General features: G+C 41.9%; 2 protein-coding genes across 23 annotated transcripts in view; one reads left to right on the top strand and one right to left on the bottom strand.

The window, feature by feature from the left end:
• LYST (lysosomal trafficking regulator) overlaps positions 1-10,469 on the bottom strand; it is a 117,800-nt gene extending 107,331 nt beyond the window's left edge. For 5 of the 22 annotated variants that reach the window (XM_049831513.1, XM_049831512.1, XM_049831521.1 and 2 more), the window contains exons 1-2: positions 10,252-10,469; positions 1,787-7,467 (exon numbers count right to left, since the gene is read on the bottom strand). The gene's annotated coding sequence lies outside the window, so the exon portion shown is untranslated. Of the gene's footprint in view, positions 1-1,786; positions 7,468-8,273; positions 9,000-10,251 lie in introns of all 22 variants that reach the window. The other 17 variants (XM_049831526.1, XM_049831527.1, XM_049831531.1 and 14 more) reach the window with 16 other exon arrangements.
• The window catches only part of GGPS1 (geranylgeranyl diphosphate synthase 1), a 407,079-nt gene that overhangs the window by 225,750 nt on the left and 155,534 nt on the right, over positions 1-25,795 (top strand). The gene's annotated exons all lie outside the window — the stretch shown is intronic.

Here is a 25,795-nt window from a genome sequence, read left to right as displayed (position 1 = left end):
ACTTGCCTGGAAGGTACGTCCCTTAAAAAACAGACTCCTCGGCATGTCCCTGGAAATGAGTAAGAGCCTGACTCACAGACCTTGTCTTGAGCGATCTGTTGGACCCACTCCATGAAGAAGCTACATTGTCTATTGCTTTAGGGTATACATGTGGAGACTGTAAAAAAGGCTGGGATCTTGAGAAGAAACTGTGACAACTTCTTCCCTGAGGAGGAACCTATCCCATGCCTTCAAATCTCATTATCATCCCGTTGCATTTCCCAGGTCTTCAAAGAACGGTCTCCTGTATTGTGTGGCAATGTGAAAGGCTCATCTATTAACCACCCATGGGATGGGGAAAGTGAAACTTTGGGTGAAGCTACATGCCTTACCGCTTTGGCGCGGGCTGATCTCAGAACCACCAAAAGGGGATGGCATCTTCTCCCCTGCCCCAGCTTTCCCTTCCTTCCTCCTCACCTGGTCCTGTGCTGCCAAGCCACTGGGCTGTCCCGGCTCCCTAACCAGTCCCATAAGTAGCAGCAGGCAGAAAGGAGGGCTGGGGACCGGGCAGCGGGAGGGATGCGAAGAGGAAGGAAGACCTCTGCTTCTGCTGGCAGAGAGGTGTTGTAACAGCTTAGTCACAACGTGCAGCTTTGGGTTCTGAGAAATGTACAAACGCATTGGTCAATGTACGAAATAAATAGTCGGGGTCATGGGGAAATCACTTCTTCCTCTAGCTGCCTTCAGTTGCCACACTCCAAAGTAGCCTACAAATTGTTGTGAGAGAAGGTTGACTTTCAAGCTGCGGGTTCCGTTTCAAGTCCAAGGTGATAAACGTCCATAAAATGACTTATAATTTGGAAGCTGAAGTTATGCCTTTGAGAGAGGAGGACATTCTGCCACCGAGAGACCGTACCACACATGCTTCCCAGCCCTGGCTCTGCTCTGACGCGCCACCGGTGGCAACGGGACCCTCCCACTCCATGGGTGGTCTCCCTGCTTTGCAAGGTGTGCACGAGCCACTCTGAGACCTGGTGAAAAATGCTAGAAAGACTGTCCTTGCGTTAAACATAATGTATATTGAAGCCATATTTACAACTTGCTCAGAAAAAAACAGAAGGGTGAGGTTTCACTGCTAGTAATGAGCAAATACAATTAAAAATGCAGACTAAACCCAGAGAGAAAGCAGGTCCTTTTTTCATACAGTATGTCTTCCTAGCCGTAAAGCAGATGAGGTATCTGTCATTCAGAACAGAATAAAGAAGGTTGGAGGCAAAAATAAAAACAAACCAAAAAAACCGCAAAGATCCATTTTACATCTAGAAGATGCAGGCAATAAAGTCATGACTCACCCTTAACAAGTTCATCTGCTATTTTGTGACTAACACATTAAATTATATAATTCACAAATGTCCTACTCTTTAGGATTATACTAAAAGCTATTTGCTGAATTAGAGATAGCAAAATGAAGTGAAAAAGCAGGGCCTTTTAGAGAAAGGGAAGCAATCAGCACTAATGGATTTATTGTGCAAAAGCCTATGTGGTTGAAAAACCACGCACGTACGCACACATCTGGCTGCTTCAGCTGTTGGTAGTCATAAATATAGCTTGCTGATGCCAAACAAAAATCCATATCAATACAATCATTTATTTATTCATTTTTATAATGCAGAACTCAAGATATTAGCCACAATTGTAGCAACAACAGAAAACAAACAGCTAGGTTTTCCAAGAGAAAGTTAAATTTGAACAAAAGTTAATCAAAGTCCATGCTAAACAACTTAGCTAATAGATTGGCAGGGCTTACCTACTGAGTCGCAGAGGGACGGCTCCAACAACTGCAATGACAACAGCTGGGATAGCACTTCCAAAAGAAGTGTTAAAGCTGTTTCCCTTTCTGATCCACAGCTCTGGCCCCCGCATATAGGTTCAAAGTGTGTATACCTTTGTTACTGCATATACTCATATGCATGTATATAACCTTAGTCAGAGACACAGAAGTACCAAATCTTTATCTAGAAGACCATAAAAATAAAAGATTTGAGGAGGTTACAGGTGGTAAGTGGCTAGAAATCATCAGATAGACTCACCTTAGGTAAATAAGCTAAATGTCTGCCCAGCAATATAGACAAGCCAATCATGTTTAAAAGGGTGCATGTAGGAAAACATTTGCTCGGTGCCTGCAAGGAAAAACAACAATTAAGCGCAACTCTGGATGCAGGTACTTGGCTGTTGGGATGCAATGCCAGAGCTCAGAATTATTTACCTTCCCTTCATTCTGTTCATTAACACCTGGTACTTCTCATGCTCTAAGGCTGTCGTCTCAGCCACACCACTTCTGATGAGTTCATCACCAGTTTCATAATATCGAATTATCTTTCATAAAAGCCCAGCTCTTGCACCTATGTGGTCAACGAAGAAACTCCACTTCCCTTTTAAAAATTATTCATATCCTCAGAGTTGCAGATTAAAGCATGGAAAATGAAAGTGCTAGAGTCTCAGAAAACAGAAGGCTAAAAAATAAATTAATATTTAGTATTTTCAGAAACATTCTGAACTCTGAAGTAAATGTCATTATTTCCTATAGGGAGACTGATTCATGGCTTGTGGGGCCCTGGAATGATAAGCAGAAGCTTACGTAGCCTTCCTCCCCCAGCAGTAAACAGGAGATAAATAGTTCTCTGTGGTCTCAGGCCAGTTAACATCACACACAATACAGCAGGACTTTTCCACCAGAAAGATAGCTGATGACACACGTCCATTTTCTAAAAAATGAGAATTTACCATAAAAATATATTTCCTTAAAAATTCCACATTACTGAAGAAATAGGTTCATTTACACTTCAAACTGTTAAACATTTAGTTGTGCTTTAAAAATCTGCAGGCTTTCCATTTTCGGTTTGGATTTTTTTTCCCTACTTGCCAGCACTGCTTGACAGAGGTTACCAGAGGAAAGCTTTCAGAAGATTTCAACCTCTGGTTAGTGATTCGTAAATATAACACTCTATCTTTAAAAATCACATTCTTAAAACCCCACAATTTGGGGGGAAAACCCTCGGAAAAAATCACTATACTTCAAAAATTAATGCTGAGAAGTGATCCTGAATAACAGTTTTTAAAAGTAATGATTTCCAACTAATTTTAAAAATTCCTTACAGATTGCACCGTTATTCCCTGAATAACTATGATCACACCATAAACAAACCAGGAAACGTTACAGAAAAAAAAAAAAAGAGTAATAGATTGTCAGCTTTAATGGGAAAATTCCGTTTTCATTGGTTTCTTTGCAAGGAAATGGATTAGAAACCTGTTTTGAAAGGACAAGTGAGATAATTTTATAAATTTCTTTTTCTTCTAACTAGAGGAGCTGTGTGGAGGCATGTCTTGCAAGCGTGCAGCATCTGGCTCTGATAACAACTCTGGGCACCCACAGAATTTGCCACTTTTAGATCAGTATGGTACATTTAACACAACAGGACACGTCAAATGAAAAGCAGGATATACTCAATTCAGCTCAGAGTGGGTAGGTTAAGATGAGTTAAATGAAGCTATGATTCTATCTATGGTACATTTTAATTGTGTGCTATGCTTTGAATATAAAAGAAGACCTAGTTTCCCCAACATTTATATAACATTATTCCTCATTAAGAATTTATTAACAGTGTCACTGACACTGAAATCACAAGAAGAAGAGGGGAAAAAACCCCCAAGTCCATTTAAAACCACTAATTAGCTGGGCAATCTGATTATAGATTCACAACAGCTGTTGCCTTCTTGGAGTTTCAGTGATCAGCTGAATGCACAGTGGAACACATTAAAAGAAGAAACAAGCTTTTTGTGATTAAAAAAACCCCAAAAACTCAAAGGTGGAAAAATTCCATGAAGGTATGGAGTACATAAACCTGCACAGTCAAACTTGTGTTTAGTTTTCCTGAGGAGCATTTAAAGCATTGAAAATATCTTCTGTTTCTACATGATTTACTTCCCCAACAAAGAACACTGAGTGCTTTCCTGAATCACAGCCATGCGGGGTTTTACTGCATACTGCAACTCTTTGTTTAATTTATAATTATCTGATAGGATTTGCAGCTTTGGCCTCTGTTCCCCCTGAAGACAATGGGAGCCACGTTATCGACTTCAAGGAGACTCAAGTGTCAGCAGCTTTTCCATCCATAGCAAATACATACATGCAAGAACATGCCACCTTAGGCTCCAGTTAGTTAAAAGTTACATGTACAGGAAAATAGTTTAACATCTTTAACTACTCTTACTTTCTGCTCCCAGTGAAGACGGCCACTAATGACACTGACTGCAATTTCCCTTTTTGTCTTAAGACATCAGCTCTTATGCCACTACTACCTCTACGGAGAACCAGGTACTGTTACAGGTCCTGTGCTACTGCCTACATTGGGAAGACTTTTTAACCAAGAAGGTTTCAAACCTGAGGTCCTCTGAAGGACAATGAACTTCACTTTCCCTTGAATAGAGGGTGACGGATTCAATTCCTTTGTACACCGCGGTTGAGGAAAAGTGGTAACTTCAGCCAAAAAACAACAGCCAGCTGGTGTAAATCACAAAATGCTGATATCATATGCTGCTTTGCATGTCATTTTACAAGTGGTCTGTTCATGCTATACTAGCATTTGTGTCTTAGCTGGTGCAGGAGGCAGTTCCTCATAGATTGTTTCATGTCTGCGCCAGAGGGATCATCAGCCACTATACTAAGATCCGAGTCTACCTTCCCTCCCTTCAGATGATCACAGTTTCCAGGAAATCTTTTTCATGTCATCCCTTAGTAGTAACTGGAAATCAACCACAGAAAAATTCTGAAATCCCATCTTTTCAGGCAAGACCATACAGCTGGCGAGTCACATTTACTCCAAGCATCTCTAATTAATGAGCAGGGCTGGAATACAGTAAACATATTAGAAAGTAAAATAAGTTCCAAAATCGCAACCCTAACCACAGACCTAACTTCTGTGACAACTTCCACAGGGAAGATGTGTCCATTCATTCCTCATTCATGACAGAGAAGACAGAAAGAACTATGTTTTCCCATTCAAAAGAGCAATATTTTGTCCCCAAAGTTAGGAACTCCAGCTTTTAAAAGCAAGCTTGTGAAAGAGTTTGATGTTTATTGATATTATCTAATGTTATATACTAACGTCAGAGGCTTAGAGAGCTTGTCAATCCATGGGGTTTTTTTTAAACTCTTGGTTGTAAATTACTCATTCTACAGGCTGAAAAATATTTAAGTAGCAGTTTTTAGGACAAAAAGAATCCCTAATTATTTTTGGAATGAAAGTATAAGAGCTGAGTATACCATTTGGCAGCTTTTCAAACCAACAACAGAAATACCTGTAAGCACTGTTATACATACTGTTCCTGACAGATTTAGCATCCCTGTCTAATAATGCAAATAAATATTTGGCTGTGATCTCTTTTACCTTCTGTTGTTCTACAGGTAACAACGTTGGCTGTCTTCACTGATACCGTATGAAATCTGCAAGTCTGTTTTTGCAAAACAGAAAGCAGCTAATTAGGATTCTGCTGTCTTTCATATTTGCTTGGCATTTTCAATTCTGAATTTTCAATTTACTTGAGACAAAACACCCTGTGATACATCTATTCTGTACAGGGAAAAGCCACAGACCAGCTCGCTGTAAATGACTGTCCTGATCCTGAGACTGTCTAGAACAACAGCCTCCTCTCCAGTCCCATTATTTTTTGTTATTATCATAGAGTCATAGAATTGTTAACGTTGGAAAAGACCTTTAAGATCATTGAGTCCAACCTTATTAGTGGAGAGGAAGGAGACCTACATTTTATTCAAAAGGGAAATAAACTAATCTAAAATCCTTCATAAACTGTTGCTACTTCCCGTCCTGAAGAACTCGAGGTTATTGCAGTTGTTTCACGTGCTCTGATAGAACTGCTTATGTTGGTACCATACTCCTGTTACAAACTCAGCAGATTTTAGGGTTTGTTTTACAAACACATTTGCTTCCAATTACCAACCTGGTCCATGAAATAGGATATTCTGCAAGTGCAACTTAAAAAAAAAAAAAAAAAAAAAAAAAAGCAAGGAAAGATAGTATTTTGCAGTCAAACAAACAAAAAAGGGCAATACTCATTAACTGGTGTAAGAAATTTTATCATTTAAAAATCAATTAGTCGTTCAAAGTTGAAAAGAATAACACCTATTCACAAGAGGGGTTAAAATTCTTTGGGACGCTGAAGAGGAGAAACCAGATGTGTTATTTTGTCAAGAAGACTGGCTCCTGATTGTGGCTGGTAACTTCTTGCCAGTGGAAGTGCCTTAGGACTGTTAAATGTAAATGCACAGGCCAGTGCATTGATAAGTCATGCTGTACTTCAATCTGTTAGCCTGAACTTCTCACTGCTTATCAGGTCAAGAATATGTGAACCCTGCCTGGGTCATCTGAGACCATGGTGGGCAGTTTGACCACAGAAATTGCTAGGGCAGGCAGTTAATCTTGCCATCTAAGTCAAAATCCCCAAGGGTTTGAACCCAGACCTGGCTAACAATGGCAGCTCGGAGTGAACTCCTAACTGAGGTCCCTAGGAGGAAGAATAGAGCAGAACTGAAGACAAAGACCCTGCTGAGATACTGAGAGGAAATCTGGGCAGTAGGAAAGCCATTCTGAAGTGCAAAGTTTTCTGTTCATTAAACCCTTCACTACAGTGAACATTTTAATATATCCCCTTGAACAATTTAATATATGTCCTAACTAGGAGGAATAAAAATCCTCTTTCCTCCTTGTTTTCTTTTTTTCCTTTACACAGCGAGCACAAGATTTTATCCACCAGTTTCTAGAAGATTGTTGATGAGATATGAAGACCTTTGACTGTGAATTGTTCCTTTAAGCCCAGCACAAGTAATGGGCACAATTCTGCTTTTCTGTGCACCAGCTAAACGGGAAGTCACTCACTGCATTTCACTTGACTGATTTAGACCATCTCTGCAGAGAGCAGGGGTTGATCAAATGCAAGTCATTGTGTTTGCCTGCTGCTGTCAGGCCCAGAAGGAAAGTGTCATAGATGCTGAACTACCTGGAGCTTCTGAAGAGCCACAGTTGGTAAAAATTGTTGAGCTGAGGAACACAAGATGGTTGATCCTGGGATTTCACACAAGACAGGAGAAGAGGGGGAGTACACTCCAGAGGGGCCAGTGAGAAGCAAAGATACAGATGTGCTGGTAATGGTCTTCCCGCCAGGGCAGGGGCCGACTGATAGCACAGAGTACAGAAGCTCATTTTGCAATTATCTATGAGCTCCCAGGCTTGTCCTCACTGGCCCACCAGGCAGGGGTTCTGTGGTGCTACTCCATCACCAGAAGATCCCGCTGAAGAGGTTCCTATACCCAGACAGTCATCCCTTCCTCTCCTGTAGAAGGTGAAGCCATGTCACCAGTGCAGGCTCTCTCAGACACAATTTAGAGTCCCATCACACAAACAGTTGTATCAGCTGCAGCAGGGAGAGAGAGAAGAATATTTTAAGGCAGATTTGTCATCACATGTTTGTAACATGAGGGTACAATCTTAGCTACTCTGCAGTGTAACTCTGTGCAGCTCCAGAGTCTTATTGTGTTGACGCTCGCACTTGACAAGCTAACTCAAGATGAGTTTGCTTGGATAGCAGTTTATTTGAATTAGTGCTGCAATGAAAGCAAGCACTCCAGTGCTATCAATGAGCTTTCATGCTTGAGCACAAAGTACACTGTGACACATACTTTAATTAATCTTAAGACTCCTCCATTCTCTTCCTGTATTCCATGGAAAGTATTTGCTCTATCCACAGGCTTTGGACTCCATTTTTATTTACCGTGGGCTACTAACTCTTCAGGTTTTACTCATTGCACAACAGATGATACTATTAAATGTGTTATGCCTAACAGCCTGAGCACTGTTAAATCAAATTACAAAGACCTCAGAAAAAAAACCCTGGTTAAATACTCATGGTAGCTAATGCTGTTAAACTATTGGACATGGACTGATCACTGCAAATGGAGTTATGTAGTTACAACGTTTAAGGAAGTAGAATAATAACCTCATTCTGCTACTCACTCCATTTCCGTTATGTATGAAGTGGCTGCAGTTCTGTGCTCCTGCTTTATAAAAGAATCTCTTTGCAAGATGTACTGGAACTAAAAATATTATACGTATTGTTGCAAAAGAGGAAAGTACCATGATATATGACCTATGGCACCATATATAACTTGTCATCCATTAGGAGAACATGACCCACATCTAAAATGAATAGCTTCTACACACAACTCACGTGAAGAGCACTTTAAATCGTCATGCAGAATGCCTCAATATACATGAAATCCACCACTGGCTCCTGAAAGTTGGCTTCTGTCTGTTTTCAACCAGACCAGTGTCAGGCCACTAGAAATCAGTGTTTCTCTATTCTGGTGAGAGCACACAGGGGCCATAGCTCAAGTGAAGAATGAGAGACAGCTTCTTCAAGCTCTCAACCACACGTCACAGTGTAGACAGAGAAGAAAATAATCACAAATGCTGAAAAAATACGAACTAAGCCTTGAAATGCTCAGAAGACACTGCTTCCGCATGTGTGATGTGTTACACCTGTAAACATAACCCCCGAGTACTACTTAGCTGGACTTCTGTGAGAAGGTGTAGTGAAGCTGGAGAGGAAGTCTGAAGGGTCTGAACAGGTCACAAGGGCTAAAGGGGCCATTATTTGTCTGGTCCTAGATAGGGGTGCCCAAATTGAGAAGTACAGCCAGAGGACAGTGCTCTGTCCCTACTTGGATTCAGTATGTCTTCTAACCCATACCACAGAGACAGTGAATCTGTGAGCATGGCATGCAAGGGCACTTTCCAGGCACTTCAGGTTTCTGCGTGCCAGAAGTCTTGCTGTACTGCTCAGCAGTTCTGCCAGCTGACAGTCAGACTGGTTCCAGTTGCCTGTGGGACAGCCATGTGTGCAGAAACGGGTGGGTTGCAAAGGTCTCAGCTGCACTTGTGAGTCCCCTGCAAGAGCCATGGGACTTAACGATTTGGTAGGTGGAGCTTCACGTGCCTTAATTACCGCTTAGGTGTTGAATAAAATAAACCCTTTTCAGCAAGGTAAAAACAAGGTCACTTTCGTGTTTTTTTCATACAGAGCTTGGCCCAACTATCCTTGCTGAAGCTGGATACCGAAGTCCTCCTACAAATGCAGAGTCAAAAGACGGCAAGAGGAAGGAGGAGCAGTGTAGTGTCTCCTGCAGAGAGGAACACCACAGCAGAACTCCCCTCAAGGGCTGCCAAGGGTCTGCTCTGCTGGCAAGCAACCAGCCTCCAACAGCTCAGGAGAGTTTATTGTGTAGTTTTCTTCTGGTCATAATGTTTCTGTGGCGTACACATCTGCACATTAACCACTAACTCGTTTTGTGCCATTGAACAGCAAGAAGTGGGTAACAACCCTCTTCTTTTTCCCTCTTTATCTCTACTAACGGGAATGCAGAGTTGGACTATCTGTGAGCCAGCTTGTTTTCAGCCACAAGAGGAAGCAGAAGAAAATGGTCTTATACTCTAGAGCAGGAACAGGGAACATATATATAGCCAACCTCTACCACCCACTATAAGCAAACTGTGCCTTGAGATAAGAGCGTATTTCTGAAGAAATACACCGAGACCTTTTTTTGAAATGAAGAGGTGTGAGTTCACAAACCGTAACTCTTTTCTTCCTCTGTTTACCCCATAACTGTGTATACCGCCACTGACATTTCCTGACTATCTGCAAGTAGATTTGCATGCGGAGCACTTTTTAAGTTGAGGTTTCAGATGAATATCATAGGAAATGTAATTTTTTAGATCAGAAGAAATAAACCACATTTGAAGCAATGTGTGAGAAATCCTACAACTTCAGTAACTGGCAAAACACAATACTTCTCAAGAAGGAAGTTCTCCCATAAGGTACCAAGCCAAATTTGCAATGATATACATAGATGAAGGGAAGAACCTCATGCAATTCAGTACATTATTATCACATAGATATCTGACAGCATATATGCAGACGGATATGCTCTATGTACTGTTCAAACCCAATGTTTTCCGTTTAATTTCCTTGCTTTCCCTAAGAAAAAGAAATTAAAAAATGTGATACTTGATGCAAACTCCAATTCTAAATAGTTCTAGTTAGTAAAAATAATCCAAAGCCAATAAAAACCATTAACTGTTTTCCTCCCTAAAAATAATAAGCGATCTATTAATATTTGGGAGAGTACAAGGTAAAAGTTACCTGATTTCTTTTAAATATTAGAAGTACATCAGAATCTGTGAAGACTTCTCTTTCTAAAGCTGGTGGTGACTTAAATCCTGAATTTTTTCATCACATCTCACAGTTTATTACAGATGTAGAAACAGTTTTCCCTCTTCTTTCATCATCAGCACGACAGTGGGCTGCTACATGAACAGTCCACGCTCCTAGCTGCAGCGGAGCAGGCTGTAAACAGAGGAGAGGAAGCTGTTGGCAGTGGCTGACCCGACCAGAGGAGAAAGCTCATGAGTCATGGAGACTTTGCTGATTTGGGGATTAAGTCGGTACTCTCAGCAAGAAGGATTCTCCCCTATTCTTTGCCCCAGGAGTGAGCCTGATGGAGTGTGAGCAGTGAGAGAGTTCCTCACGCAAATGGTTGTTTTAAGAAGAAAAGAAACTGCGTGAAAGTGATCACAACGAACATTTTGTTAAACTAGAACTTGCTATGTGGTGCTCAGTACCATGGCCAGTTTTAGTTTGATACCTCCATTCACTTTTAGATTTACAATATAAATATAAATTTAAATATAAATATAAATATATATAATATAAATTTAAATATAAAGATTTACATTTTCACTCTTACATTCTACATCTTGACCAACAGCTGCTTGTATTTTTTGGACTGAAAGTTCCCCAGTCTCATTCTCACTGAAAATTACAAGCTCAATAGATTATCTACACCACCACAGTTTAGAAGGCAGAATAGAAGAGCTTTCCGATCCTTGCCAGGTGGTAGGAGTAAAGACATTCTGAGTTTTTCTTCCTGAGAATTTGCTATCACGTTGGCCTGGGGGTCAGTAACTCCAGCAGACAAAGCCAGAACAAGGGGAACCCTGAACTATATAGGCTAAGAAGTGCTGACACTTATCACCCTTTCCAGAATTTTACTGGAAAAGAAACAATCAGAGTAAGACAGCAAAAAGGAAGTGATCATGTCAAGTGTCGTCAGAGACAATCGGCAACAGTATCCCGAGACTGCCTAGAGATACAGGTCTTTACGGGACGTACCCTTCCTTCGTACTTCAGAGGTGCAAAAGAGATTGCTGTGTGATCTACCTTCTGTCAGCTTGTAGGGTGAGACCTTAGTAACAGGAAGCATTTTACTTCTACACAGACAGGAACTATCTGGCGATACTTCCACAACTGTTCAAGGTTTTTGAGTACCCCAAAGGATGCCTTTTAGGCTGCTGCCCTCTACCCCATGATGACTTCAGAAAGGTTGTGTTGTGGGTAAACAGACTTTTACTGTACTACCTTCAAAGTCAGTGTTAGCGTTTCCATTTTTCTCCATAGAAATGACAGATAGCCAATTTCTAGTAAAGCGCTTCATCCCTCCAAACTGAGTATTTTAAAAATAAATGCTAAAATGTGAAAAGGTCAAAGAGCCCTGTGCCTTAGGGACTAAATCAATCCCAGTTCCCAATGCTTAAGAGAGAAGATTGCAACAGAAATGGGTTACCCCACAGCTATATTGCTGCTTCGCCACTTACAGCCCCCACTCTCAGGGATGGAATGATGGAATAAAGGGGCGACAGGACTGGACTCAGTATAGCAACTCTCAAGAAAGGCTTTGCACGCGTGTGAAGTATTGTTTCACTAACAACTGGTGTAAATCGGTGTCAACGACATCATTCAGCCATACACCACATCCATGAGGCTGCCTGTTTTCCTGCAGACACACCATCTGCTTCAGTCAAGGGTGCTGGAGGCTTGAGTCAAAGCCCATTGGAGTTACTGGAATGATTCCCATGAATCTTTGACTCTGACTCATCCATAGCTTATACAATGCACAAAATGTCAGGCTCACAAACTGCACTGTGCAAGCATGACGGCTAAGGCTTAAACAAAACACGGAGCAGCACTCAGCTCTCTCACACCAACATATGCCAGGATTTGATCTGCTGAAACCGTCGCGGCTGCAGTAACGTATAGCAGGAGTAGGCAAGAGGGGAAGAAAACTCTGAACTGACACCTTTTGCTGGGATGGCTTTAGGAGACAAAAGGACTCTCTCAGAGCCAGAGGAACCAGTTCTGTTTCCATATCTCTGGGGTGATACTACCATCAGTGGGGATGATGCACCCAAAAGGAAAAACATGGGCTGCGATGCCTGAGGAAATCAAACACCACGGGAGAGGTGGGAGGAAAGAATCTCTGAAAGAACATTAGGAGTAGGCAGAATTCAATGGCAGCAAGTAAAAGGGGAGGATGACATAAAAATAGCCAGCTCTATCTACGGATTCAAATTGCCTTCCTTAAGTAAAGATGACAGCGCTCTTCTTTCCCATGATTATCTAAAGGGACACAGTTCCCTGCATGGAGCTCCCACTGAAGTCAGTGTGAGTCACTTGTGCAGGCTGCTGGAAGTACATTCCCAGGAGAGCTAATTATTGCATGTATCATAACGAGCTTGCAAAAGAGGTTTTATAAACACCTGCCACTGTTTCATTATCTCCAGTTCAGGAAACCAAACAACTGTCAGCCTAAATGACATGGTGTGGTATTTTCCACTAATTCTGAAAATGAAGAAGTGAAGAGCAAGTCCTGACAACACCTCTGCTTTCAATGTTATTTTCAGGTAAAATGTGTAGTTAAAAAAGTATGCTAATTTTATCTCTGATCCCCCATAGGAACATGCAGTAGTTAGGACCTCTTCTCTCACTTTATGGACAAGGAGAAGAGAGAACCAAAAAGGCCCCAAGTGCCTGATTTCACTCCTGGACTTGCATAAAACAAAACACTCCAACAGTGCTAATTGTTCAGCAGAACTCGATCGAGTGAGAAATATAAAATTTGATTGTATAAAGCCAGCAGAACAGAAAGGAGGTTTTATTAAGGATAATGCTTATGTGTTACACTCCATAGATTAAAAAGTCTATTGGCCTAAAATTGAACATGGATGGAAAACAAGTTTATGACTACAACCTGTCCTGTCTGGAAAGACTTATTCATATTTTTATTTTTATTTATGGACCTTTAAAGCACGAGTCTGCTTGCAACTTAATCAAGATCTTTGAGTGGTCAGATCCTTTTACTGATCAAGTACTGAACATGAGCCTCATGTATGGCAACTGAGGTCTCTGTCCCAGCATTAGCAACGGTAGAGGCTCTCTGATAACTAAGAGCATTTGGCTCTTTCCTCAAGGAACTGCAGTGAAGGGCACCAACTCTTCTCTTGCTTTGCACTTTCTCCTCCTGTGAAGCAGAGCCATAGAATAGACACAAAAAGTTTGTTCTTACTTTCTTATTCCAGGAGGAAGATTGAGAGGCTAGAGGCAGGCAAAAGGAAAAGGACTTCAGAAATCAGCGAGGTGGAAAATGAGGGGGAGATGCCACGCAGAACACCTAATCCCGAAACAAAACTGTGGGATTGGCAGCAGAATTTTTCTGGATTAGTGGTTTTTTATGTGCCTCATACTCAAGAAATCCCTTCTCCTGTGGGACTTTCCTTAGGTGGTAAGTGAGAAGGTGTTGTGGGTAAACAGATCTCCATATGGTCTGCAACGTACTGAGGTAATCACATCTCTCACTAGGTACAGCCTACTGAAAAATATGGCTGTGAGAAATACTTGCACTCATCTTCATTATCTCGTATCAGACAATGGGGGGATAAATAGTGATAATAATTAATAATAAATACTAAACAAAAAAATAAAAAAGGGGAAAATTATGTGATTTTTCTCCCAGGCTGACAATCTCTCTCCGAGTCCATCAGTTGTTCTGTGCAGACCCTCCTTTTATATACTTTCCTCAAAATGTGTCAGAGGAAGATGCAGCTACGTACCTGTCCCCTGTACAGCTTGCCTTTTAGGCAGTATAGCCTCACACATGCAAAGTGGTCCCATTCAGCAGAGCAAGGCAACAGAAAAGATTGACTGGCTCAATACCTATTTAAAAAAAAAAAAAAATCAACCTGATCTATTTAGTTGTCACGAGCTTAAACTTCCAGACAGTTTTATCTTTTTAACACTTCATTGACTTTTATACAGTAGCAAAACAATTCAAGAAAGAAATGCGGCAAAACTGGAACTTGGTACATAAAATGGAACAAAAAATACAGTCAAGGACTAGGATGGCTGTGGATACCACCTTTTAGTGATGGTTGCTTTAGACTGAGCCACATTAACTTGAAAACCCATGGAACTGAACAAAATACATTATTTGCTTTTTATTTTGCCCCAACGCTCTTTGGAGTCTTTCCTATATCCTATATTCTGACTGTGTACTAGTGTAAATGAGAAATTACTCCAAAGAAATCAATGGATATTAACTGGAATAGGCAAAATAAGAAATAAGTTCAAAAAAGCAGGAGCTCTATATATCGTTAGAGCACCTGTAACACAGGAACCTATGGTGTCCTTCCAAACCCTCTTCATGGGCAAGAGTTCCACTCCACTTCCATTCTGTCACAGACTCATAACCCAGCAAACACAGAAAAGCATTTTCCCAGTTCCAGGAAACTCACTGGTTAGAGCAGGTTTGGGTACAATTTAGGTCTGGCTTTCTCCTTTAAATAACATTAGTAGGCCTAAAATGTCCTAATTTAAAAAGATTCCAGAATGAAAGTTTCATTCTGCACTGGGTAGCAGGGATCTGAGACCCTTTGTTGTATTTGTTACTGTTTACCCTATCCAACCTCAAAATTATCTGGGAAAGCACTGGCATCAGACATTATCTGGCCAAACTGGAAGAACTCCAAGTCCTATCAAACATATAGCACCGGCTGCACCTAGTATTTTGTGACTGTATTTATAGAACAGGGATATGGAAACATTTAATAAAGGAAAAAACACCCTCTTATTATGGCTCAACCAATTCAGAAATTATAGAGTCTATACTCACACTGCTCGAAGGATTGTCTGACATGGCCTGTCTAAGGGAAGATGCCTGGAGCTGAATTTCCCCCTTAGTCCCAGTTCTTTTAATTTTTTTATTTTTTTTTTCCCCCTGAAGCTTGCTTCCTCAGCAGAAGGGATGTAATGACATAGAACACTCAGCTGAGCTAGGCTGGGCTGGGCATGCCTGGGATGATGGATGGTGGGACTAGTTGCCAAAAGCTTGCATGCATTGCAGCAACTTTGCAGAGAAGCCCTGCACATGAATGGCATGGTGCAAGTGCAAGGTATTGCCTGGATGAGGCTTTTCCAGAACAAGGTACAGCACCATGGCCCCTCAGTGTTGAGGAAAAATGAATTCATGTTGGAAGGGATGCAGAGAAAGATGTTGGGAATCTGAAACTATCTTATAAGAGGAGACTAAAACAGCTAAGCTTGTTCTGTCTAGCAAAGTCTAGGAGGGCATATGATCGCTTATTATAAAAACATTGGAAAGAAACACAAAGAAAGGGAAAGAGCAGTTTAAGCAATGGAATAATGTTGGCACAAGAACACATGGCTGTGAACCAGCCACATAAAAACTTAGACGATTATTTTTACCCATCAGGAAAGTAATGCTCTGGAACAGACTTCCAGGCAGGAACAGTGGCTGCAAGAGGCCTAATTGGTTTTAAGCAGCAGCTTGATAGGTCTGATAAAGGCATAATAGGACAAGGCTGCCTGCAACAGCAGACAACGGGACTCCCTGGTTTAGAAGATCCCTCCAAGCGCTAAGCTCCCAGAAAAATGTGGCAGTCGTTTCTCATGCTATGAATATTTGCTAATCAGTATATTGAGTCCACTAAACTCTGTGCAGTATTCGGCCTAGAACTATATACTTAATTCACACCTTGGCTTGAAAATATGACGACTTCAAAGTGCCATATATAAAAGGCCTTTTGCATAGCAAAGAAAATCGAATGGCATGTTAGTGTAGAGATATAATCATCTCAGATTTTCTCCATTTGTATCATCCCTTATTTTCAGATACTTAGATGACCCTATTATTGTAGTTTATGCTTCCATTATTATTTTGCAAGGTGCTAGCAACTACCGTCATTATTTTGTGGCTTTAATTCAAAACATTTAAAACCGTTTCTACGAAGGGGTCGATTTATTCATTAATTCATAAAGCATGCTGTATTGCCCAGAACTACTCCATATGACAGATCTTTTAAATCAGGGATAGAGTACTACACTCAGAATTTGGAACCTCTCCCTGAAACGCTGGAGTGGAAAAACAGCTAGGCCAGTTATGTCAATGTTGTTCAACCCCTGGCTCAAGGACGAGTGATAATCCTCCAGAAAGAGGAGACATTTTAGAATTATTTTTTAACTACATTCCCATTCAGTTGGTTTAGCTACTTCAGTAGCCTTATAATCCCGGCCTGATGGAGGAAGGTGGCTGAAAATCTTGGGAGACTTGAAAAGCCAAGGCAATCTAAGGTGGGACGGTATTCATTACAATGGCTTCCTGATAAGCAAGTGGGTCACTCCTGAATAGGCACCACAATCCCTCTCCTAAGGAAGATTCTGGATTTTTCTTTTTTTCTTTTCAGAACTAGAACAAACAATTGGAGATAGGAAGCTTGGCGTGTACGAAATATCTTTTGCAAAGATTCAGCGTCAGGTGAGCCACAGATCTGGACCTTCTCCCAAAGTCCGTTCCGATGGCTCCCCTGGGCTCTGGGGTGGCTGGTGGCCAGGACCTCCCTGGTTGACCAAGGCTGTGGGACATGTTGGTAAGCCAGGACACTGACTGTCTGGCACGGCAGCTTGTCTGACTGACAGGCCCGAGAGCGTGCCAGAAGAAAAATCAACCTTTTGGGGTTTGTTGCATGTTTTACTGGAATTAACATTTTCACAACAGGTCGCTTTGTTGGAACTTTGTTTCCACGGGGAACTATTTAATGAGAAGATCACAGACTAGCCCCAATACTACTGCTGGCTGTTGCCAGTACAGAGCAGAACGAAGCTTATTTCACAGGTCTGAGCTTCTCTCTGCCTGCGCTGTTTGAGTCTCTCAAATTTAACCTTAACATTGGCATTCATAATGCCGTTCTTCAAGAAAAATGGCAGCAATTGCTGTGATATATATGACCGATAGAAATGAACTTAATTCTATTTCAATGCAGCTTTTTGGGAGATTTGCTGTGAAGCGTAGTACTGTCCAGGGACCCATAAACTAAAGATTGCGTAGGGCCTAGATGCCTTAATGCCGAGTCATCTCAGTAGTGTGATAGCAGCTAAGAGCTCTAAGATAGTTTAATAAAAGGATAGGAGCTTTTTTAGAATAGCTGTTTTCCGATAACCCAGAAAGTGTTTGGCACAGCGCCATCCCACAGGGCACGCCTCGCCATTTTAGGGCAGATTACGCCTCGTCTCTGTTCGTTCTGCTCTTTTATTTCTAATGGGAGAAAAAGGGTTCCACTCCAGAGCTGGCCACTCATCTGTTTTGTTCCATTTTCTACTAACGTTTTACTTTCTGAACCTTCTGTACTTCCTGGTGCTACCGTTCAAATCCCCCACCACCACAGGTTTTGCAGGAAACTTGCAAAGTTACATTCCTCTGTAGTCTAGGCATCACAGCAGAAGCTCTGCAGGCCCAAACCCTGCCCCAAGCCCACCCTGACTGCCCCTGCTTCAGGACCCACAACCTCCCAGCTGGGGGAAAGACATGCCGTGTTGATGGACTACCACCTAGTGGTAAGTGCTGCTCCCACCCAGACCTCCTTTTAGGAGGACGAGCTCCCTGTAGGGAATAGGACAAATATACATATAGGACGAATTCCCTACAGCGTGCTGGGTTCTCAGGCTCCTGGACTTTATCCCACGGTTTCAGGGTGAATTCCTGAGAAATTTCATTGCCCATGGTGTGCCCAGGCATTGCTCGTGCAGTACCTTCCGGCTGCTGCTTTCTCGCTGATGCTGCTCTTTCACCAGGCCGCCACGAACGACAGCATCCATCCTCGCCATCGCTTCTTTGCAAATTGGCCGTCCGCCCGGCAGAGAGCTCTGCCCAAAGCTTCGGTCCTGTCACGGGCAGACCTGCAGCAGACGGGGCTAAATCTGGGTCTGCGCAGAGGTGTCGAAGGACTGCCTCAATAGAAACTGCTGCTGTCTGGAGCTCAGCTCTCCCTTCCCGAGGTTAATTCGGCAGCTGGGCTGTTGATCTGCAAGACGGATCCAAACCTTCAGAGTGACTCTGGTTCTTCTGGGCAGACTCCAGCTGCGGCCACCGGCTTCCCAGGCAGACACCCTGTGCCTGCCCTCAGGAACAGGACCCTGCAGCCACCGGCTGCAAAACCAACACCGCCAGCTTCAGAAGGCAAAAGCAGACGCTAGGGAACACCTTCAGCTAAAGAAGGGCTCCTTATTTAACACAGTACTCTCAAAAGCAGTTCCGCCTCTACTCTTCTTTTCAGGCCTTGCTCCAGAAGGTGTGGGAGGCATTAAGCTAAAGACACTAACATGTTACCCGTTACAAATTTTTGAATATTTGAGAGTGCTATGCCTTACTCTGATGCTATGCAAGCCCTGAGAAGCCAGGGAATAGGGGGTGCATGAAAATGCCCCCACAAAATACAGAAATGAAGAACATCCCACAAAAAACAAGTGTCACAGTAGGACGAAACTTTAGATCAGATTCTGCACCCCTGATTTATCAGCATGAATATACAGTTGCACAGCACTCGTGTTTGCTACTGAGATGAGGCATGAAATTACTGGCCTTAAATATTTCCTCTCTGACTAAAATGCACCCTCTTTGCTTTTTGTTTGCTAGTTAGCAGATTTTAAAACTGAAAGTGCAAAAGAAGCATTAACTCTCCTACCAGCTAAAACACGTGGTGAAAACATGCACTAGCACAGAGCTCTAACCTCAACATTTTGGGGAAGGAAAGTAGAGAATTCTTTGCAAAAGCTCTTGACGTTTCGTTTCAGCTGATTTTGCAACTTGGCAATTTTTCTTCATCCTTCATCCAAGGATCACAGCCCACTACTTGGGGACTGTAGTGAAGTATGGGACTATTATTGTTTAGCCGTTCCTTATGTAAAGTATTTCTAAAACTGATGGACTGCCTTTTGCATACACCATATAGGAAATTTTCCACTTGCGGAACCCTTTACAAGGGTGAATCCTTTTCAGATTCCCAGAGATTGGTTGTACAGGAGTGGGAGAGAAGAGAAACAGCAACTTCACATTCGAAATGCTGTACTGACCTTAACTACAACGCATTCTAAACACATTAACAGACAGCTTTCTCCATCACTTATACTGGATTACGTCAAACAAATTATTTAAAATTCTAGATTGAACCAATTATTTATGTCTTTGTCCCATGGCCACTATGTATGTTATCGTTTAAGCCTTATGTTCCTCCTCTCGTATGACTCTTCCATTAACTTCCTTTAGGGATGCATATGTGATTTTTACTGTTGCATTCAGGTAATCTCACAATGCTCAGCCTTGCCTGCTACAAAAACCATGTCTGCAGACCTTCACACAAAAAGCAAAACATCAGTTACAGAGAAGTGTTGCTAAGCCCTTTCACTGTGTCCTACAGGGTCAGAATACAACACCCAACCTCCCTTCTGAAACCTCCCCTTTTTTCTGTCCAGTCAAACACTCCTTTCAGCCAGCCATATCACCATTCAAGTCCATAATTAGAGCTGCGGAACTTGGCATCCAAACCTGTTAACCCCCCGATTTGGCAACTCAGCTAGTTCTTGCTGATCCAGATGACTCTTCCTCTGGGTCGTCCAACCTGTCATGGGTAGTCTTCTTGATTCTTCCTCTTATCATCCTCAACTTTAACCCTTTCCTATTGTCTCTAGTACTGATTTCTTGTTCTTTCTTCAAAAACTTTCAGTCTACTTCTACCCTAGAGCAAAAGGCTGACCTTCTACTTCTCTTCCTGCGCTTTCACACTGCCTCCCATGTTACTCCAGAAAAACCTTTCTCTTGCAAATCACTAAATCCACTGCTGGCACACCACTGAGTTCCTCTTCAAAAGCATGCCTTCCCCAACGCATCCTGGTAACTCCAACCCAATAACAGAGTTAAGCAGTGAGGCCTATGGACACAAATTTTACCTGCCTGTTTCTATTCATTTGCCCCAGATCCAGCCTGCTCTTTGGGCTCACCTACCTACGATACGTCTTGTTTCAGGATGGGACCACCATTTTTCTGATGTATTTGTTTTCTCTCACATGCATATACACACAGGGTGGAACTGAAATCAAACCAAATCAGAAAAAGCTCCTCATTGCCCTAGGTTTGATAAGCTTTTATAGGCAGCAAAGGTATGTTGACAAAGCATTTTTCCAATCTTTATTTTAGAGAAGGGTTGTGAAGAGTTCCGCTTGTTTCAAAATGCAAAAGGGCCCAATACTTCCATCATCTACCCCTCCTTCATCTCCACGAATCTGGCCTCTGACCCCCCCCCCACTCCCCCCCCCAAGATATCTTAGCGAACAGCTGATGCACAGGAGTAAAGGTCTTGCACTTTGGTGTAAGCGAGGAACAGACAGACTTCCTGAGTGGGCAGCAGAGCTGTGGACCACTCCTGGCTCTGGAGCAGCAAACATGGCCAGGCCTATGCAGCCTTCCTCCTCATCCACCTCCCCATGTTAGAGCAAGGCTGCATCTGCTCTGGTTCTGTCAAACAGCAACTGTGTAAAGCTTCTCATATTCATGGTCTAAAGTTGATCCTGACAGCAAAACCGTGAGCTGAGAAGCTATTATCTCCCCAATTTTAAAGCAAAAAACCTGAGCAAGACATATTATCTTTCTATCACAAAACTGCCAACAGAAAAGGTTTGAACACAAAGCTTTATGTTCAAGCTTTGAACATGGGATGCTCAGCGCTCTCTTCCACGCTTGACTTACATAAGAACTAAGACACATGATATTTCTGAAATTGTCAATCACTTCTTCTCAGGCCTGTAAAAGTTCTATCATGCACAGCTTGCAATTCTGACCACTATTCAAGCAGAACACGCACCCACAGAACAAAGCAGAGAAATCCGACAGGCCCCTATGCCAACCCCCAGCAAACACTACAAAACTTTAACCAACTAACTCCGTGAGCCCCTGACCTCTCACTCTAAGAGGCAGTAACCACCAAACCTTTCTCCTAACAACCTCCGCTCAGTAGGTGCCAAATACTCTTTTAAATTCAGAGCAGCTGCTTCTAATCCATAGTTGAAGCATGTTACTTCTATTTCACACCTGTGCCTTAAAACTATTTCCCCCCAGCTGTTTGCTCTAATAAATCACAGCTTCCCATTAATCTGACTTCTTTCAAACAACAGGGAAGTCAGCGATTTCATTTCTGTATCTGATCAGTCTGTTCATCCAGTTCCTCAGCCAAAAGCAGCATCAAAGAGAACTTGCTGGAGCTGCACAAAACTGGGCAGCTACCAGTGAGATTATGAAGGGAGGAGGGGTCTGGGGTAACCCTCCTGGTGTTGGGCCAGGGAGAGAAAGCTGACGGTTGCTGCTGGGTGGGTGAAAACCTGCAGATGTTGGGGTTGTGTAAGGCTGATGGTGTATTGATGCTCATTTCCTAAGAAGGCAGGAAAGGTAATTCAAAGTGCTGGCAGCAAGTCTGGGTGCGGCATTGAAGTGGCTGCTGGGTAGTCCCACAAGGACTAGCCAAGGATGGGCTTTCGTGGGTGCCTCTTAGGAAAAAGTAAGGGAGTATGGTAGCAGCATTGGGCTCTTTGCTACTTGATGCTTCAGATATTTTTTCCTAGTGGTAATGGGACTGATTAATAGCAGGATTTAAGATAACCCATCTGTGTTTCCTCTATCAAGGAATGGAGAGGCTGTATTTTAAGAGTTACACTAAATAAAGGTTTTAAATTTACTCCACTAGTTACATGGATCTCCAATTTTCATATGGTTCCTTAGAGAGACTGGATAAAGCAGGACTACATCTACTGGGTTTTCTCATCTATGACTGTTGGTGCAAGAACTCTCGTTTCTTCTGCTTTTATGTGTACAACCTGCCTGTTTTAACACATTTGCTTCAAGACAGAGGTTCATGTCTCAAGTTTTCTGTGCATAGCCTAAAGCTCTGGTAAAGTATAAGGGTCTTTTCATAAAAAAAGAATGAGACCCAGCTGTTAAGTTTCGAATTTCAGCCCCTCTCCAAACTCGGAGTTTGGACTGGGGTTCACAGATCCTAAACTCCACTCTCCTATTTGGATGCTGTAAATTAACAGCTGGTCTGTCCTTTGGGACAGTTCTTTTTCATTCTCAGCAGCTCTCATATTAGATGCCAATTCAAGACCTCTGGGCTTCAAAACGGTGACTTGTCTTTCACTTAGCTATTGAAGAGAAGATTGTCATAAAATGAAGTAAAGGAATTGAAATACACTGTTAACAGGTGACATCTATTTGTGTTGGGAGATGGGTCCAGTGAGCAAGATGTAAACTCTGTATCAGCTTCCTGTGCTTGAAGGAAATATACATTTTAGAGAAGAAGGGGATGAATTTCAAATTTACTGTTCTTCAGTTTTACCTTCTTTTGACAAATAATTCACTCCTGACTGACAGGCCTTGCAGACCTCAAGAAAAGAAAGTACCTATTACTGTTCTTAGTTTTAGTACCTACTAACGATATATAACAACCCTTTATAATTAAGGTTGAGATTTGTTCTTTATTTTGAAATTTGGCTTAATCTGCTAGGAAGAGAGCAAGACAAGGAAGCCATACTATCAGCTGAGAGCGTCCACAATTCATCCACCATGCTGGGCTAGCCAACACAAAATTAGTTACTCAACATCCCGTTTGCAGTGTACAACCAAGTTAAAAAAAAAAAAAAAAAAAAAAAGTAATACCTTATTTACCAAAAAAGGCCAAATGGCACTAAAGCCTTAACAAATGTTTGTATGAACAACATCCAAACCAAACACTGAATTGTCTTTTGCATTTTTAGACACTGCACTCTCCAATAACCTCAGAACAGCTGAATGCATGAAGTTTTAAGCTAATATTAGGCAAAACACATGTTGCAAATACTAAGCAGTACTTTCCCTGCAAAGTTGTTCTTAAATAGTTCTCAAATAGTTCATGCTTTTAAATCAGAGCAGACCAAAAAACTCCCAAACAAACCCAAACCTCACAACCCAAACAAAACCCACATGCACACCTAGGAACCAAGCGGTTTCAAATGCATTACTGAATTCTACACATCAGACTACTCCTAAACAAGATACTGACTGATCATACTCGTTGGAAAATAATTTCAAATGATAAATACACTGGTGATGGTTGCAAACAATTAAGAGATGATTTGACAAGAAGCTGACTTTTAGTTTCCTGAGTTTGTGAATCACTGCAACAAATACATTTCTGGTCTGTGATCAGAGAAAGATCTTCAGCAAGAAGATTCACTATATTGCTCACTATAAGCACTTGAATAAACCCCAGAGAATGGATCAAAACCCATGATTGTAATCAGATTATTTTTGACCTTCTGCCACTAGATGGTGTCCAGTTACATGAGCTGTGACCACACCTGCATTAATCAAAAAACAACACGCGGAATTGCTGAAAGCTTGCTCTTACAGCTTTTGCTGGTATTTTGGGTAAGCTATTTTCCAGGGAGATTTGGCTTTTCAAGTCTTACTTTTGATCTCTGTATGATCTTTTAAAGGGGGAACGATGAAGTCTTTGATGTGGATTCTTGCATAAACAGAAACAATGAACTACAGAGCACCTAACTGCAACCAAGGAAATGGGAGCCAGGGTTGAAGTAATGCAAAATATCCTTTCTAAAAGTAGGGGGGACGGGGGGGGGGACACAGAAAGGAGAAATGCAAAGGGGAGTCCAGAGAGCAAACACCACCACTGCTGTCCAACCGAGCAAGCAACAAAGACTATAAAAGCCAGACTGAAAAAAAATGAAACTCTTCCTGTGTATTGGAGAGCTTGGTATGTGGTCTTGTACCCTTCATTTGAGAGGTACTGTAAAGCTATACTGTTGTGAGGAAAACTGGAAGAAAAAGAAAGGGTACGAGAGCCCTGAAGAAATGTGGGATCCAGACACAAATGTGTACTGAAAAAGAACATTTTCTCTTTTGTCTTTACTCCTTTTTTACCCGTGTAATTAAACACAAGGACAAACGGAAAACTCGGTAACTGCAGTGCTTCGCTCTGTTCCCAGCTCTGCTAATAAATAAGGCACCAGGGGGCCTCAGTCATTCACTAGCAAGAAAACCGGGGCACGTTAACCCTTTACTTGCTGAAATCATACACTTCAAAGTCTTCACTGAGCAAGAGTAAAAGCAATGTCTGCAAGCAAAAAGAGGAAGCACCAATGGAAAAGGAGCACTGAAGCTCATCTATGCGGAAATTTGCAGTAAAATGACTAGAAAATGTGACTCGAACTCAGTTTTACTGTTTGCATGGCAAGCCTCTGAAAGCATCATTTCATGGTGGGAAAACAAAAACTCCTTACTTACCAGTGTCACAAGAGGGAAAGGAGTGATTTAAAATGGAATAAAAAAAGAATTTGTTGAGACCTTTTGATCAGCTCTAGTGATAGACAATGAGAGGTGTTTAGAGCTACCTCCGTTGATTGTGAAGGAAGCCGGTCAGAGATGAAACTCGTGACTTCAGGGTTGTTTAGCTGTAATTTAAGAGAGTTATCTCTTTCAGGTTTTCCTCAGAGTGATACCTGCGTATACAAGCACAAGTTAGACTCTTATTCTGTACGACTATTACAAATCAGTGCGCCCACCACAAGTAGATTTCACTGATGTCAGTCAGATTACACGTCGTCTTTTTCCTGCAGACCTTGGGCTTGTAACTGCTAGCACACTCTAAACCATTCAACAGCTGCCTGACAATCAGATTAATTCAAAGTAACTCACGTTTTCTACCAAATTACCTTGATTTTACTCCCCCCCCCCCAACACTAGAATTACAGCCATGCGAGCTGCTGTGAGGGGACTGCACAGCAAAATAATAGGGCTGTGGGATCCAGACAATTACAAGGAGCCTAAAAAAACCTCCTCTGATGCCTAATCTATTCTCCATTTCGGGCAGCTGCAGCTGGATGCATCTTGGAGCTCCAGGCAGCACACTGATCCAAGATACAAAGAACAAAAGACTGTTCTCTTGCACAACTCTAGCAAGCCTCCCAAACCATGCAAATGGACTTAAATGGCCTAAGGAAACTGTACTTGAAGACTCTCCCTTTGCAATTAGTAATTTAACTAGCCACCTGAAACATTGAATCAGAAATTAACTGTAACTTAAGTGATATCAGGCCATTTTGCATTAAGAGAACAATACCTGATCCATGTACAACACTATGGCTGACTCGTGGATGATAAACTGTGTAACTAGGTGGCTATTTAACTTAATGACACTAATACAGTACTAAAGACAGTTTGTGTTATGCAACTTGATGATATACATCGACACCAAGGATTAAATTCTGTGACTTGCCTGAAGGCATATTGCACTCAGCTGTATTTTGCAGCTGAATGTTTTGGTATCCTGTGACCGGACTGATTGTATTTTAAACATCTCATGAGCTCATGAGACCAATAGCAACTCAGTGGAACAAATGCAGAATCTGAAATACAGACAGATACAGAAAATAAGAGATTTCATTTCTGACATAGCCTTCT

This window comes from Accipiter gentilis, chromosome 28 (genome assembly GCF_929443795.1).
Source record: "Accipiter gentilis chromosome 28, bAccGen1.1, whole genome shotgun sequence".
NCBI lineage: Eukaryota > Metazoa > Chordata > Aves > Accipitriformes > Accipitridae > Astur > Astur gentilis.
This window is presented reverse-complemented; position numbering and strand designations above follow the sequence as displayed.